General features: G+C 39.5%; 1 protein-coding gene across 29 annotated transcripts in view; it reads right to left on the minus strand.

The window, feature by feature from the left end:
• Positions 1-13,433, minus strand: part of POC1B (POC1 centriolar protein B) — a 169,795-nt gene that overhangs the window by 116,792 nt on the left and 39,570 nt on the right. The window lies entirely within an intron of this gene.

Raw genomic sequence — 13,433 nt, forward strand, 5'->3', positions numbered from 1 at the left:
GTATTTTTAAAAGAACTCTCCTCTATTTCTGTCACTTGCCAGCATTATCCATATGATTCAAGAGAGAGCCTTTATTACTCATCCGACCAAGCCTGCAGTGAAACTTTTTGTAAGAAAAGGAATGGTGTGTTGAGAATTAAAATTAAGTGACATCACCAACAAAAGAACCTAACTGCCCATGCCTGCAACTTCCTGGACTTGGGGAGGCCAGACAGCTCCAATGGACTGAAAATAGGACAATTCATTTATACAGAACAGAACAGAAGTTCCTTCATGGAGAAACCTATCATTCACACACCCCATTAAAAAGCAAATGAGAAAAATCTCAGACATCTTGTCTACTGCTTTTATGCTGTCTGTTCCTTTAAGATCCTTCCCAAGGTTCTTTTTTTATTGTTTGGCCACGATGCCTTTTAAATATAAATAGAAGAGCAGAAGACCACACAGAAAATAAAAACAAATTTTAGACTATTAGAAAACTATGAATAGTACTTTTATTATTAATATTTTAACAGTAACAAAAACCAAAAAAGACAGAATTAGGTCACAGACTATGTTTCAATTTTATTTGTAGTTTCCCTCTATGCCTACAGTAAAGATTACTATAAGTCATCAATTAAGGATGTGGAATATAATTGAAGATTTTTCTTTTTGTTCTCTCCCTACTCCCATTCTTAAGGCTGACCTAAAATTAATTCTTTGTGACAGAAACTTTGCATCTGGCGTTCACAGATTCACACAGAAAAAAGACACAAAGAAGTTCCATGTGAAATAATATTTAAAAATCAAGAAGTCTGGGTGCAGTGGCTCATGCCCGTAATCCCAGCACTTTGGGAGGCTGAGGCAGGCGGATCACCTGAGGTCAGGAGTTCGAGACCAGCCTGGCCAACAAGGTGAAACCCTGCCTCCACTAAAATAGCCAGGCATGGTGGCAGGTGCCTGTAATCCCAGCTACTCAGGAGGCTGAGGCAGGAAAACCACCTGAACCCAGGAGGCAGAGGTTGCAGTGAGCTGCAATTGTGCCACTGCACTCCAGCTTGGGCGACAGAGTGAGCCTCACCTCAGGAAAAAAAAAAAAAAAAAAAGTCAAGAAAATAACCCTTCAAGGAAAAATTTTCCATGCTGGGTAGTTTACCCTGATTTTATAGTAAGTAATAATTTGTTAATATTTTCTTTCAGAAAATGTGAGAAAGATTCAAATATGAAGGGCAGTATTATAAAAAGGCTCCAAACAGAGGAAGCTTATTGTATATAGACCCTGGGGAAAAAAACCTACTCGGTATCCCCATGGATAAACTTGGCATAATAATTATAAAAAACTGGCCAGGTGTGGTGGCTCATGCCTGTAATCCCAGCAGTTTGGGAGGCCGAGGCAGGCAGATCACCTGAGGTCAAGAGTTTGAGACCAGCCTGGACAACATAGTGAAACCCCGTGTCTACTAAAAAATACAAAAATTAGTGAGGCATGGTGGCAGGTGCCTGTAATCCCACCTACTTAGGAAGCTGAGGCAGGAGAATTGCTCGAATCTGGGAGGCAGAGGTTGCAGTGAGCCGAGATCGCACCACTGCACTCTAGCCTGGGTGACAGAGTAAGACTCTGTCTCAAAAGAAAAAAAAAAACAAACTGTAGAAAACTAATGCAAGGGATCAAATTGTGTTACTAAGCTTCTTTTTTAAAAAATATTCTTTAATGTGACTATGTTAAGTGACCAAAATATTTCTATGAGAAGACTTAACTCTTACATTTCAAGAAAGCAATTATGGAGAAAAATATTTAATAAAATGAAATGCTTAGATAATAACAAAATATAAAAGTACTTACCCTATGACATCAACCAAATACTACCACCACCATCACATAATTATCCTACCCACATTCCTTGAGCACATATGTCCTAGAACGGTTCTTAACACATTACATGTAGCAACTCATTTAATTTTCAGCATAACCCAGTAAAACAGGTGCTACTGCTTGTCTCAATTTACAGTGAAGAAACAGAGGCACATAAAGGATAAGTAACTGCCAGTGTTATCAGGTCAGTGGGGAGAGGGGTCCGGATTTGAATCAGGCAGTTGTTTCTACAGCCAAATCTCTGAACCACTCTGCTTAAGTCTGACAAAAAGCAAAGTGTCTTCTACTGGCCCAAATTACTTAGAGCACTGGAAGTTCTGTGTGGATTCTGTGTAAACAACAGAAGGTTCTAAAGTGGAGAGGAACCAGGAGGCAGTGCTGTTAGGAGGCTATACACCATCCTTGAATAAACATCTGTGTGTGTTGCCATAAGCTGTAGGTAAAACAGACATGGTCCCTGTCACTGAGGAGTCTGTGGGAAAAATTTTCACCCACTGATTCGTTCCAAGATTCCCTAAGCACTTGTCTGTACCTGGCACTGGGCACTGCTGTGGGTAGTAGGAATATAGCTGTAAATGAGACTGGCAAGATCCCTGCCCTTATGAGGCTTTTGTTCTAGGAAGAAGGGAGGGCACACAAAAAACATAATTTTAGAAAGTGATATGAAAAAGGGTTGTAACAAAACAGGTGCCAATTTGTCACCAGAAGCTCCATAGAGGAAACAGGGTTTTAAAGAAACTCACAAATGAGGAAAAGTGTTATCCTGGTCAGCTAAAAGTGCCTCCTGCGCAGGAGGGCCCATAGCTGGGAGAAATTTCCCAGAGCAAAATAAATGAAGGGGATGTGAACCTCGAATGAGTTAAAGTACAGGCAGTAGCCGGGAAGAACCTGGTGCCAGAAGGAGGCAAGGTTTCTACCATCAACTTAACAGAAACTAAAGGGTACTGAGGTTAAGGCCTTCCCCCTGCTCTGGTCACTGCATTTTAATCCTGCATATGCTCTCTGTATGTGTTTTTTTGCATTTGAGGTGGCTGAAAGTGAGAATGATGATTTCTATTTCCTCCTCCTCCCTTTTATTTTTAATTAGATACATCAGAAATAGGTTAACACCAATAAAACAGTCTTCTCTTTGCCCTGACTTTGATTAGGAAAGGTAGTCCTTTATTGTCAGGGCTCAAATAACATCTAACTAGATTTTTAAGAATTTAAAGAGGATATAAAATTTCTACTAAGACATTAATAGATTTCTGACTCTCTTAATTTAGTACCACCCAACTGCCTTTAAAAACTTCTACAAAGTGTATCACCAAGATGAATATTACATTAGTCAATAGTGAGTACTGGATCACCAAACATGGACGTTCAAGAGTTTAAGGGGCATATGAGAAGTTAGCTGAACTACTACTGAATTCCTTAAACTTTACTAGTATTCATTCAAAAGAATGAGGGAATTCTTATTTATTTATTTATTTATTTATTTTTTGAGACAGGGTCTCACTCTGTCACCCAGGCTGGAAAGCAGTGGTGCGATCTCGGCTCATTTCAGCCTCGACCTCCAGGGCTCAGGCGATCATCCCACGTTAGCCTCCCAAGTAACTGGGATTACAGGCTTGTGCCACCATGCACAGCGAAGTTTTGTAATTTTTGTAGAGACAGGGTTTCGCCATGTTGCCCAGGCTGGTCTTGAACCCCTGGGCTCAAGCAATCCTCCTGCCTTCACCTCCCAAAGTGCCAGAATTACAGGCGTGAGCCGCTGTGCCCAGCCCAGAATGAAGAAATTCTTGAACTTATTTCTAGTAAAACTGATTCACATGTCCTTGAAAATAGCCCAGATTACATAAAAGGAGTCTTTTTAACTTGGAATCTACAGAGTTCCTGTAATTGTATGTAAAAATTTTATGTCTATATTCATAGTCATAGTTACTTGTTCACTACAGAACCAAAAGTGTGCATGAACCATGAAAAGTCTTAAAGTGCTCTCATAAGGCCGCGTGTGGTGGCTCATGCCTGTAATCCCAGCACTCTGGGAGGCCTAGGCAGGCAGATCATTGAGGCCATCAGTTTGAGACCATCCTAGGCAATATGGTGAATCCCCATCTCTGCTAAAAATGCAAAAATTAGCTGGGCCTGGTGGTGCATGCCTGTAATCCCAGCTACTTGGGAGGCTAAGGCAAGAGAATCAGGGAGACAGAGGCTGCAGTGAGCCAAGTGCACCACTGCACTCCAGCCTGGGTGACAGAGTGAGACTGTCTCAATAGATAGATAGATAGATAGATAGACAGACAGATAGATACTTTCATAAAAAATTCAAATTTTCCTTTGGCTATTTCTTATCTTCAGAATACATTTTCTATAAAAACACACTCAGGGCTCTGGGACCAAACAGGGCAGGCACTATTTCATGTCCTGTAAGACACAAATCATTAGTAAGAGGAACTCTGAAGCCAACAGCTCTTCAGTAGTAGGAGGAAGCAGTAAAAAGTAGTGGAAATAAGACTGCTCAGTAAATACTAAGTCCTGAATTCTAGGGCCAGTTCTGCAACAGTCCAGCTATGTAATCTTGTAAACTCACAACCATAATGGCCACCATTTCCTATTTGTATAATGAAGGAGTCTGGATTGAATCAGCCCTAAAATTTTCACAGACTCTAAAAATTTGGCAGTCTCAGAGTTTGCTTTGATAGAATTTGATGTTTACAGATTGAAGGTGAAGTTCAAGTCAATAAGCAAAACATTTATTTTTTTTTAAGTGTTGGTCAGCATTAGAAGAGAAACCATCTGTTGACTACAATAGCAGGATTCATTTCTGCAACTGCTGAGAGACAAAAAGCAGACGAAAAAGATGTAAAAAGATGAAGCATGCCATGAAAATTACTTGTTACAGAATTTACCATCTATGTGCCCAGACTTCCTTCCTGGAATCTCCACCCATGAGTACAACTGCTTGCTGGGCATCCCCTTTTGGATATCCTGCAGGAACCTCCAGCTCTGAACTTGTCCAAATGAATTCACCCTCTTCCTCTTGAAGAGGAAGGTTTTCTTCTTCTCTTTATTCAGTGTTTTCTTTCTTAGTAAATGGTTTCTCAAGCCAGAAACTCGGGGGTCTGGCTTGATTCTTCTTTCTCTTCTACTTCCCCACATTCCAATCCATTATTTGGTCCTGTCTCCTTAAGTAACAATTGGCCTTGTTGTCTTCCACTCTCCACAAGCAACAAAAGTGATCTTTAAATCTTAAATCAAATTGGGTCATCTTTCTGCTTAAAACCTTCGGTGGTTTCACGTTTCCTTTCGGGAGAAGTGTGACATGCTCATTGCTCTCTAGGACCTATCCTCCTGCGTCTTCATCTTCATCACCCTCCTCTTCTTTACCTTCTCTTAGGTCCCTTGCTCTTGCTCAGATGTTTCCCTGTGCCTCAAACACTGCTCCCTAGTCTTTACCTAGTTTAAAATCTATAAAAAGGATTTTACACCTCCTTCAAGCTCTCTGCTTCAATGTCACTTCCTCAGGAAAGGCCTTCCTGACACTGTCACCAGTAGGCTAGCACCCCAGGATGTGTTCTTGGAGTTGCCCACAACCACATTCATTCATTCATTCATTTATTGATAGACTCTCGCTCTGTAGCCCAGGCTGGAGTGCAATGGCGGGATCTCAGCTCACTGCGACCTCCGCCTCCTGGGTTCATGCGATTCTCATGCCTCAGCTACCCTGCATCCCCAGGTAGCTCGGATTACAGGCATGTGCCACCACATCTGGCTAATTTATGTATTTTTAGTAGAGATGGGGTTTCGCCATGTTGGCTAGGCTGGTCTTGAACTCCTGGCCTCAAGTGATCCGTCGGTCTCAGCCTCCCAAAGTGTTAGGATTACAGGCGTTAAACACCGCGCCTGGCCCCACATCCACATTTACATCTCAGTGCTCCACGCTGGCTTCCCTAATAGAATATAAGCAAGAAGAGGCAATTCACATCTGTCTCACTCAATGCTCTATCCCCAGACACAGTGCCTGGCACTGAGTAGGTCCTTAGTAAATGTTTAGGAAATTAAAAAAAAAAAAAAGTTTTAAGGGAATTTAAACTAACTTAATATTATATATAGCCAATGTAAGTTGAGAAAAATCTTTGCAATTCGTTCCACAACAATGTGAATATACTTAATGCCACAGAACTGTATAAATAAAAATGGTTAAAATGGTAAATTTTGTTATATATATTTTACCACAATTTTACAAAATCTTTTCAATTCAGATGGTCAAAAGAGCACTTTGTAATCCTATCAACAACTGAAAATTATAGGCAGATATTTACTCCCAAAAAATCAATGCTGGAAAAGCAATAGACTTGGAAAAGTTCTCTACTAAATTAACTTCTACTTATTTTTTATTAAGAACACTATAAAGAAATGTAAGTTATCCCACAATATATGCATTGTTTTTAAAAACAAAGGGCTATACTCATTTTAACTTTTAGAAAAATTCTTTTGTAAGTAAAAAGATATTTCTCACCTACATACATGTATTTCAAATGATGCTTTCTTCATCATTAAAGTTATTTTTAAAAATTGAGAAATACAGAAAATTTTAAAAGTCAAGATCTTGTCACTCAAACACAATTACACTTAATATCTTGTGTATAATAGATACCTCATCTTTTGTTCATGCATAGGTCTTTTATAATATAACCACTGCATTCCATGCCCCCATGTAAACATATTTTCATGCCATAACTTGCATATATACTCCCTTTTTACTGGTTACATCATAATATAACTATATTTAACTACGTTTTTTATTTGAAATAAAAATTGGAAAAAATGGTTATTTCTAATTTCTCATCATTTCAAATTATACCGAAAGCACTACCTTTGAATACAAAGCTTCTTCATGTGATTGCAAAAAAGTATTTATTTTGGACACATTTTTGGTTGTAGAATCACTGCAACAAAGATGCCTGACATATTTTGCAAATAGACTTATAAAAAGACTATAATATTTACATTTTAAAAGCATGAATATATTTCCCAATATATGGTATACCTTATTTATTTAAATTAACCTTTGTTAAATTAGATCATAACAAAGGTTAGTCTAGAGAAACCAGCTATTCACCTCCTCTTACACTAACGGGCACCATCTCTGTGTCACATTGAATAAGCTTGGGCTCCAAGAACAAACTCATAGAAAGTACTGGGCACGGAGACAGACACAGAATTTTAATTATTTAAGTCCATAGCATACATTTAAAATTCAAATACTAAAGGCAGAAACAATTGCTCTACTGATCCTCTACATTCATTTAAGTATACTATCCATGCACTGGGAGGAAGAGCTGTACCATTTGGATTATTTTAAATATCCAGTTGTTTAATTCATCTAAATTTTTTTGGTAAAATATTCAACTTTATTTTTTTAATATTTTTCCAAATATAAATCTAGTTATCTTAACTACATATTAAATAGACCATATATTTCCCCACTGATTGGAAATGCCACATTTATTGTAAGTTCTCATATACACATGTATCTGCTTCTGGGCTTTATATGACCTCTTTTCTTAATCCTGTACCATTATCACCATATTTTAATTACTATGGTTTTATATTATGTTTTGAAAACTGGTTGGACAAGTTTCTTCTTTCTTTCTTTTTTTTTTTTTTTGAGACGAGGTCTCACTCCATTAGTGGGGCTGAAGTGCAGTGGCACCATCTCAACTTACTGCAGCATAGGCCTCCCAAGCTCAGGTGATCCTCCCACCTTAACCTCCAAAGTAGCTGGGACTACAGGTGCATGCCACCACGACCAGATAATTTTTGTATTTTTTGTAGAGATGGGGTTTTGCCATGCTGCCCAGGCTGGTCTCAAACTCCTGGACTCAAGCAATCCACCCACTTCTTGCAAGAGGCTGATAAGTCATAAAGCTAATTTATAATTCTTTTTTTTTTTGATAGAGTCTCACTCTGCTGCCAGTCTGGAGTACAGTGGCGTGATCTCGGCTCACTGCAACCTCCGCCTCCAAGGTTCACACGATTCTTGTGTCTCAGCCTCCCAAGTAGCTGGGAATACAGGTGTGTGCCACCATGCCTGGCTAATTTTTGTATTTTTAATAGAGATGGGGTTTTGCCATGTTGGCCAGGCTGGTCTCAAACTCCTGGCCTCAAGTGATCCACCTGCCTCAGCCTCCCAAAGTGTTGGAATTACAGGTGTAAGCCACCTGGCCCTAATTGTCAGGGCCTAATTGTTAGGGCCTAATTGTTAGGGCCATGTTGGCCAGGCTGGTCTCAAACTCCTGGCCTCAAGTGATCCACCCACCTCGGCCTCTCAAAGTGCTGGGATTACAGGTGTGAGCCACCTGGCTCTAATTGTTTTCTTGTCAATTTTCCTTGGCTATTCTTGCACATTTATCACATCCATGTGAATTTTAAAATTAACTTGTCTGGTTCCACTAATTCCTTGGACAGAATTTCCAGTTCTGGCCATGGGGTAGTAAAGGTTATCAGACCTACTCCCCTACCATAAACAACCATACAACTGCCAAATATATGAAGTAACTGTTTTTAGGAACTAGGCAAGAGACTGCATAGGGTTGTGAATCTTGAGAGATGGGAAACACATGAGATAAGCACAAAATCTGTCCCAGATTTCTACATGGGAGCCCTTTCTAAACCTTAGTACGTGGAAGTAGAGCCCAAGGAGATAACAGCAGTCTCACTGGGCACAGGAAACAGAAATCAGAACTCAGGGCTGCTAACGGGCTGAAATTTTGAGGACGGGGTACAAGACAATATTTACAAAGAGCAGAATCCCCGAAAATTCTGCATTGGAAAAAAAATTTACAAGGAACCCCCTTGTATACAATACAATCCCCTTTGTATTGTCAAATACAAAGCTGCCCCTGCAAAGGCAACAAGGCTTGGCAGAGAACAACTACTGGGTGGCTGTGAGCAGAGCAAAGATTACAGAGGTTACACAGAACTGAGAGATGCCCAAGCTCTGACCAGCCTTTGGTGAATACTCCAGTATTCAGTTGAAATGCTAGAAGGGCCAGTGGCACTACAGCCCATGAGTAAAGACTACACTAGATCCACCCTACACAGGCTAAATCCAAGCCTCAACAGAATCTCTTTGGGCAAGCAGAAAGTTAATTTCTTACCAGAACAAAACTTAACACTCTTTAGACAATGACAGCATAATCTAAACTCAAAAATTTAGCCATGTTTGGACATACAATTAAAAAATCACAGGACATATGAAGAAGCAGAAAAATTTGATGCAGATATGGCACAGATGTTGAGAGCTGTAAAACAATTATTATAAATATGTTCAAGGATTTAAAGGAAAAGATGGGCATCATGGGCAAACAAATGGAGAATCTCACCAGAGAAATGGATACAGTTAATTGGATCCTACAGCAGAAAAGACCAGTGAACTTGAGGATAAGCCAATAGAAATTATACAAACTAAGCATAGGGAGAAAAAAATGGAAAAATATGAACAAAGCCTCAAAAAACTGTGGGACAATATCAAGTGGTCAAATATACATGAATTTGGAGCTTCAGAAAGAGATGAGAAAGAAATTAGGGAAGAACAATAAATGAAGAAAGGACAACAATTTTTACAAATATGATGAAAAATATCAATCCATAGATCCAAGCAGTTCAGTGAACTATAAGAAAAATAGAGAAAACCATACTTAGGCCCATTATGGTCAAATTGCTGAAAACAAAAGATCTGAGAGAAGCAGAGAAAAAAGATACATTATATATAGGGGAATTACATTAAAATGATTGCCGGCTTAACACTAAAAAAATGCAAACTAAAAGACAATAGAATGACATCTTAGTCCATTCAAGCTGCTATAACAAAATACTGCACACTGGGTAGCATATAAACAACAGAAATTTATTTCTCACAGTTCTAAAGGCTAAGTTCAACATCAGAGCACCAGCAGATTTGGTGTCTAATGAGGGCCTGTGATACGATTCGGCTGTGTCCCCACCCAAATCTCATCTTGAATTATAGTTCCCATAATCCTCACTTGTCGGTGGGAGGGACCTGGTGGGAGGTAAATGAATCATGGGGGCGGTTACCCTAAGGCTATTCTTTTTTTTTTTTTTTTTTTTTTTGAGATGGAATTTCGCTCTTGTTGCCCAGGCTGGAGTGCAATGGCTCACCTCAACCTCCACCTCCCAGGTTCAAGTGATTCTCCTGCCTCAGCCTCCCACAGCTGGGATTACAAGCATGCTCCACCACACCCAGCTAATTTTTTTTTTTTGTATTTTTAGTAGAGACGGGGTTTCTCCATGTTGGTCAGGCTGGTCTCAAACTCCCAACCTCAGGTGATCCACCCACCTTGGCCTCCCAAAGTGCTGGGATTACAGGTGTGAGCTACCATGTCCGACATGCTATTCTTTTTATAATGAGTGAGTTCTCACAAGATTTGATAGTTTTATAAGGGGCTTTTCCCCCTTTTGCTCAGCACTTCTCCTTGCTGCTACCATGTATTTGCTTCCCCTTCCACCACGATTTGTAAGTTTCCTGAGGCCTCCCAGCTCTGCGGAACTGTGAGTCAATTAAACCTCTCCTTTATAAATTACCCAGTCTCAGGTATGTCTTTATTAGTAGTGTGAGAACAAACTAATACAGCCTGTTTCCTGGCTCATAAATGATGCCTTCTTGCTGCGTCCTCACATGGTGAGAGGCAAGGGTCTCTCTGGGGCTTCTTTTATAAGGGCATAAATCCCACTCATGAGGGGTGTGCTTCATGAGCTAATCACCTCCCCAAGGCCCCATCTTTTAATACCACCACCTTTGGCATATGGATTTCAACACATGAATTTTTTGGGAGACACAAACTCAGACCACAGTAAATGACATCATTAAAGCACTAAAAGAAAAAATTATCTGCCAAACTAGAATTCTACATCTCAGCAAAAATATCCTTTACAAAGGATAAACAAGAAGTTGAGAGAAGTCATCTATCACCAGGAGACCTTCACTACAAGAAATGGTAAGTGCAGTGTTTTAGGCTGAAAAGAAATGATATCAGATGGAAACTTGGATCTACACAAATGAATAAAGAATGCTGGAAGTAGCAAATATGGGGGTAAATATAAAAGACTTTTTTGTTTCTTATTTTCTTTAAAAGAAAATTGGCTACTTAACATATTGTGAGCTTACGCCATATGGAGGTGTAAATGGTCAAGAAGTAAATGGAGATACAGTTCTGTAAGTTCTAACATTATAAATAAAACAGCATAAAATTAATTCAAGAGTAGACTGTGATAAGTTAAGGATGCATATTGTAATTTCTAGCAGTTACCACAAAACAAAAAAGACAAAGAATAAAGCTAAGAATAAAATAGATAAGTAGAATACTAAGAAATAGTTGATTAATCCAAAAGGAGAGAGGATAAAGAAATAACAAACACACGGGACAAATGGGATACATAGAAAACAGTAAGATGGTAGACTTAAACCCAATCACAGGACTGATTACATAAATTTAAACAGACTAAGAACTCCACGTAAAAGGCAGAGATTTTCAGACCCAACTACTTTGAAATAAAAGGACCTTCTTTTTAAGTTTACTACACAACATACATTTAATAGATGATAGTAGCCATCTATATTAGCAACCCCCAAAACTATGTGCAAATATGTGAAACGACTTTTGAATATCAGCTGACAGTGGCTCCAGTATAATCCCTAGGGGGAGGACTGTCATGTGAGGATAGTTAATAGCTGACATTAATTGGCACTTTACATTCATTAACTCATTTAATCTTCACAGTGACCTTATGAGGAAGGCACTTCCATTGTACTCATTTTATATGAGAGCAGACTAATGCCCAGAGAATGTGATGTGCCCAAGTAACATGCTAGTGAGCCCAGGCTCTTAACTACTCTATGCTGCCCCTCTGCTGAAACTAATCATTGTACTGCATCACCTGAAAGATACTACGTCAACAGAGAGGAGGTGCGCAACAACTGCAACAAGCAAACAGCAAGAGCTGGTCAGCAGCCTCCATCCTGGCTCAGGGGATGGGTGCCTGACCAGCAGTACTGATCACTGGCAGGTGTGTGGATGGGGAGATGGGCCCACCTCACTATCCTAACCTAAGAAAACTATCTAACAAGATTTTTTCTACAAACAACTCTTGCTTTAGTTCCAGGGCTCACTGAAAAGCCTTCTGATTATATCCTGACTTGGCAAAAGAAGAAGGCCCTGCCATTGCACTCCAGCCTGGGCGACAGAGCAAGACTCCGTCTCAAAAAAAAAAAAAAAAAAAAAAAAGAAGAAGGCCCTGACTAAGGCATGCAAATGTTCCAGGCTCTCTGGCAGTTAGCATTGTCATTACAAATAAGTAAACTGGCATCTGACTTATGTTTCAGACTCTCCTAAACTTATTAAACATGACTCAAGCTCCCCAGAGCTTTCTCACCTTCAGGTATAGAGTGAAAATAGGACTTCTAGTCTTGCACATCTTTGAGAGTCCTGGATTAGAATGATTTCATCAAGGTTAAGTTCTCATGGGAAGATGCACAAGACACTCTGGGAGGCTGGGCCTCAGTGGTCAATCAGGCCCTCTAGACATTGGTCTAAACTCTCTTGTTCTAACTGCAATAAAGTAAGCCAAGAAGATATATTATAATAAATGTATGGGAAAGAGTCTGTAAGCATGTTGTAGTGTACATAAATAAAAAGTTGCCAAGAAGATGAAATCCTTATTCATTAAACTTAACCAACTTATTCATCAAAGAACATTCCTGGAGGACGGCCTCTGCAGAGTTTCACATTAATCATTCACTCCAAACAGTAAGAAAACTGATTTGTTAAAAAAAAATCCCTCAGAACCTTAAGGTACAGGTAAGATAAAGACAGTCCATGAAGGCCAGGTGTGCCAAGTCAGCAACTGGCCAACTGAACAAGAGTCAACCAAAATGGACAAAGAAAGCAGTGAAGCCATATAAACATCTCCATGCAAAACATGCATCCACCAGTACTTCTGGATTTGCTAGAAAAGATTCACAAAAATAACTCTTCTCTGAAGAAATCCATGAAAATTACCTTTGCTTTAGAGATAAACCTAAGCCTACTCACCAACCTTTCACTGATTCATTCAACCATATTTTTGCACAACCTCTGACCCTTTCCCACTCTGTAGCTGATACTCTACAGTGCTTCTCAGATCGTATCTGACCTATCTTGAACACTCTCCTGACACCAACCTTACTAACTTCCACAATACAGTCAAGTCTTGGCTCAAACATCACCTTGGTAAATATGCCTTCCCTGACCTTGATATGTAAAAGATCACCTCCCAAACCCACCACTCTTCATCTTGTTACCCCCTACATAATTTTTCTCCAGAGTACTTATCACTAATATATTTGCTGTCTGTCTCTCTTCAGTAAAGGAAGCTCCACGAGAGTAGGAATTTTGTGTTTTATTTTCTGCTGTATTCATATAATTTAGAACAGTGCCTGGCAAGAGAATACAACATAAATACTTGTAATTCGAAGTCTAATAGGGAAGAGAGGCCTAAAATGACAAACAGACCTCATAAGAAGGGCAATGTGGTGGCA

The sequence above is a fragment of the Symphalangus syndactylus genome, chromosome 13 (assembly GCF_028878055.3).
Source record: "Symphalangus syndactylus isolate Jambi chromosome 13, NHGRI_mSymSyn1-v2.1_pri, whole genome shotgun sequence".
NCBI lineage: Eukaryota > Metazoa > Chordata > Mammalia > Primates > Hylobatidae > Symphalangus > Symphalangus syndactylus.